General features: G+C 40.7%; 1 long non-coding RNA gene across 1 annotated transcript in view; it reads right to left on the reverse strand.

Moving 5' to 3' along the window:
* Window positions 1-5,008, reverse strand: part of LOC106725669 — a 21,265-nt gene that overhangs the window by 964 nt on the left and 15,293 nt on the right. The gene's annotated exons all lie outside the window — the stretch shown is intronic.

A 5,008-nucleotide genomic window follows, 5' to 3' on the forward strand; every position in this document is an offset into this window, starting at 1 on the left:
TACATCTCCCTTACACACATCCTGCTTTATGGTGCTGGAGCCTGGACTCTGCAAATTACATTTTGGTTTTTCCAGCTGCTCATTGTTAGGCAATGCCAATCTGGGGCACTAGAGGGAGACTACAAGGCTGCTGGAGGGAGAAAGGGCATGCTTTTTCCTGTTCGTATCCTGTTCCTCTGAGCGTCACCCCAGAAATGCCTCTTCACTCCAATACACACATCCTGCTTTATGGTGCTGGAGCCTGGACTCTGCAAATTACATTTTGGTTTTTCCAGCTGCTCATTGTTAGGCAATGCCAATCTGGGGCACTAGAGGGAGACTACAAGGCTGCTGGAGGGAGAAAGGGCATGCTTTTTCCTGTTCGTATCCTGTTCCTCTGAGCGTCACCCCAGAAATGCCTCTTCACTCCAACATTAGCAGGTTCTTCTCATAGCAGCAGTTTCTCTGATGCTTGTGAAACTAGCCTCAGAGACACCTGCACCAGGCAACCTGGGCCACCTCCTCAGAGGTCTGGGTCCCAGCCCCTAGGACCAGCCTCTGCGTCTCCAAGTTTTAATAATTCTAACCTCTTCCATTTCTTTTCCCCAAACCTAGGTGGTAGGGAAAGTTGCAGGAGGTGTTGGATGAGCTCATTTCAGGGGCACATTACATTTTAGATGCTAGGAGACATCCAGAAGGAGATGTCAGGTAGGCAGTTGAATATACAAGTTCAGGAAAGACGTAGAGATTGAAGATATACATTTGGAAGTCATCAATGAATAGTATTCAGAATCATAAAACTAGATGAGATCATCCAAGGAGTGATCATAAAAAAAGAATACATAAATGTTGCTCTGCTCATAGGGTTGGTGATATATGTATGTATATGTGTGTATGTGTGTGTGATGAGGTTTAGCTGGATTAATACTAAGAGTTTTATTTGTTGAATGATTAGTATGCTGCAAATCCTGTGCTAAGAACTTTATATCCCTTAACTTATTTAATTTTCTAGTAAGTGAATTATTTTCTCCATTTCTAAGATGATGATACTGAGAAAGTTTATATTTGTCAAACATCATAGAATTAGTAAGTGATAAAACCCATGTTCTTAACCTTCGTCATATATTATATATATATATATGTATGTGTGTGTGTGTGTGTGTGCCCAGCGACCAAAACGGCAGAACGACCAGAATGACCAGAACGACCGATGGCTATGACATGCACTGTGGTGGCCAGCGAGCCTGATCCAGGCCCTGATCACCCCCGCCCCCCAAGGCCAGCCCAGCCTCCAATCAGCCCCCAACACTCCGATCAGCCCCCAACATCCCAATTGGGGGCAAGGGCAGCCGGCCAACTGTCCATGGCCCCTCCTCCCCGCCAGCCCAGCCCGATGGGCCCCTATCGGGCAGGCCAGCCGGACCCCACCTATGCACGAATTCATGCACTGGGCCTCTAGACTAATATAAAAATTGAATGCCTGTTGGTCATTCTAATACGTAATAAGCACTTAATGAAATGCCCCCCAACACACACCCACACATACACTACATAGCAGCTTATGCCTTGGACAGTAACATGTTTGACCACAACTTTGAGATTATCAGTTTCCAATGGGCATGTTAATAATCATAATGACTCTTTTACCCAACTAATAGAGCCATTATGAGGGCCAAATGAGGGGATGTCTAAAGAAGTGGATACTTGTTAGAGAGCATTATCACTATCACTTCAAACTGAGCCTGTGTTTGTGAATATGATAGAATCAGATCAAATGAGTTCTGCTCATGAAATGCACACTCCAGTTGCACAGAAGTATTGCACTTTAGAGAAATGCTATTGTTTGTGTGAGATATTTGACTTTGACTTAGGACTAATATTTCAATAACTGGCTTCCCAGAAATTGGGACATAAACGGAAATACATGCAGAAATAAAAATAGAAAATTTCCAAAATGGCAAGAATTTTTTTAAATCAAAGTTTTGAATTGTGTGGGGATTTTTCAGTTACCACTATTAGGATATCTCAACATCCAATTGCCTTTTAAGTTCATGAACTACTATAAGAGCATTTTAGTTGGATAAGAAGTATTTGCCTCCCTGTTTCTTGATTTTAATGTAAGAAAATGTTTCCATACACACTATTCATTCCCATAGTTGGAGGGAATTTGACCCAATATCTAAAATGCTATGTTTATAAGGAGTAAGTAAACAGAGAGACAAAGTGTGGAGCTTGAAGTCAGAATACCAGCATTAAGTTCTGACACACAGGCTAAATCTTTACATGGCAAGTTTTTCAGATGCTCAGCCTAAGCTATTTTTTTCTGCTCTTCATAATATCTGCCCACAGACATGGTCAGGTGTACGACTCAGGCAGGAAACTTCTCTGGCCTTGAGTTACTTCACTGACCACCAGTCAGCAGAGTTTCCTTAGGAACTTTTCACTCAAAACAATATGAGATGGCAAATCGGCTAAACATCCATTGACCCCTAATATATGCTTAACTTTGTACCCTACGCACTAAAGAGATGAACTAAATAAAGTTGTGACCTTTACTCTTTAGCAGCCACAATCTATAATCAAAACCACACACAGATGACAATAAATTTAAAGTTATAAGCAAAATTTGAATAAAAATAAACAATAAGAAAATGACCATGATTTCCAGTGTGTGAAGAAACTCAAAATGAGGAAAATGTATAATAGAATCATCACAGAAGAGCTCATCTCATGGAGGTTGATTGGAGGTAGCTGTATACATTTGCACCATTTTATTTCCTAACAGAGAAGTTAGTAGTTTCTGTAGCCACAGACAGTGGATGATCTTTGATAGACATTTCACTGCTTTGTGACTCAGTTTCCTCATCTATCAGACAAAATCGTGCCCCTTATTTATTATATAATTCACAGGGTGATAGTTAGGAAACACTGAGAAATATCCCATTCTATTACTACAGCTATATTTGAGATTAAATGCAAGTAAATTAAAGCATGTCATAGACACTTATATTTATGATAATTAAAAGATGACACAATGAGCTAATTTATCTCTACAGCCTAAATTTAAGGTAGGCAAAAATAAAAATCTTATGACAAAGTAGATTCACACAGAATTGTGAATGAAGCTTAAGGGTTTTTAAACATTTCGGTCAGCATTTTTTATGTACCAGGGGTGGGATGTTGAGAAATAAATCAGTAAAGTGTTTCTAGCAAGCAAATAAGGACCCCCTGTTTTATTGAAAATTACATTTTTTTAAAAAATCGGGTCAAAATTAATTTTGTTGCCGCCAGGAGCCTCTGAACCTCTTATTTTTCCCTGTGTTAACTGGACAGCAGAAATTTCCTTGGTCAACTCCTAAGTGAAACAAGTAGAAGGAATTCTTCCATCAAATTCAGTTCATGAGTAAGGGGCCGGTGATATGTGTCAAATAAATGAATCAGTAAATGAAAAAATCAATGGTTAAAAATCAACATTTATGTGTTGAAAGTGAGCCTGCTCTTTTGGGAAGGAGTTATCTGCAATTATTACTGTATTTTTCAAGTATGTTTCTGTTCCAAAATTAAAGTTATTAAACAGGATTCTAGCAATTCACTTTGAAATAGTTACCCGAGGGACAAGACATCAAATAGGACTTGGGATATAAGTAAACTCAAGACCTATCAGTGTTCTCAGTTCTACTCCTACGCAGAGAACTATAGAAATTCCTGACAAGAAACAGGAATTGCCCGGCTGGTGTGGCTCAGTGGCTGAGCATAGACTTATGAACCAGGAGGTCATGGTTCAATTCCTGGTCAGGGCACATGCCCAGGTTGCAGGCTTGATCCCCAGTGTGGGGAGTGTAGAAGGCAGCCAATCAATGATTCTATCTCATCATTGATGTTTATATATCTCTCCCCTTCTCCTTTCCTCATCAAAATCAATTTTTAAAAAATGAAAGAAAGAAAGAGGAATTTACTATAAGGTTTAATAAGTAGCTCCAGCTCAAATAGAATGATACAAGGAAGTCTGTGCTGGAGGCAGCTAAGAACCAACAGGAAATGGATAAGGTCCTTGGGACAGGGGAGTCACCATTAAAGTCCCCTCAAGTGATTAGGCTCACACCCACAGGTGAAAAGATAAATAGAGCCAGACCTAACAGCCTGCTGGTGACTAGGGTTCAGACAGGCTGGATAGATGGAAAGAAATGGACAGAGGTGAGGACAGGACTTTCAAGAATCACTTCCACTTGTAGCCCAAGGAAGAATAAAGGAGACACTACAATGCCCAACTGAAGCTCAAGGCAGCTCTGAGTAGGGGGGAATGGACAGTCCTGTTACAACAGAACACAGAGGAACAGTGGAACTTCAAGCAGGAAATTTAGGGCAGACCAGGGCCAAAGAATTCAGCTCCAACATCTAAATCCAAGGTAGGTTCCTACTAAAAGTTTGTTAGGGGGATTAAAAAATATATATCCCATAGGCCAGACACAGTGGTAGCCCAGTGGATCCACTCCAATACCCAAAAGCTTACTTGATAGCTCCTCTAGGGGCCCTCAAATAAACTTCAAACTCTATATATCAGAAACAAAACCTCGTGATTGGTTCCTGAAAACCAGGTCTTTCACCTTTTATTGCTCCATAATTCAGCAAATGTCATGCCCATTCTTCTTGTTTTTTAGCTCAGAAAGCTAGGTCTCTTCCTGCTCCTCTTTTCCCCACCCTCCATATCCATTTCTCTCCATCTCCACCACAATACTAGTTCAAGCCTCTATCATTGTGTGGATTTAGAAGTAGCCTCCTAAGGAATATCCCTTGAACCACTTTTGTTTGCCGTAGACCAATTCCAGCATGTCATAATTTCAAGAGTTTCATCAAAAGGTTGATGAAACTTGGGGACTCAACAGGGTTGAGTCACACATGTAGTCACCTGCATCTGGGAATGGCTGGCATTTCCCCAAACTGAATAGGAAACTGATTGTGGCTGCCAGACAGTTAAAAGGCATCTTAATCTACATGTTATTGCCTCCTACTGGCCAAACACCTGAACAGC

Source organism: Myotis brandtii, unplaced genomic scaffold (assembly GCF_000412655.1).
Source record: "Myotis brandtii unplaced genomic scaffold, ASM41265v1 scaffold18, whole genome shotgun sequence".
Classification (NCBI taxonomy): domain Eukaryota; kingdom Metazoa; phylum Chordata; class Mammalia; order Chiroptera; family Vespertilionidae; genus Myotis; species Myotis brandtii.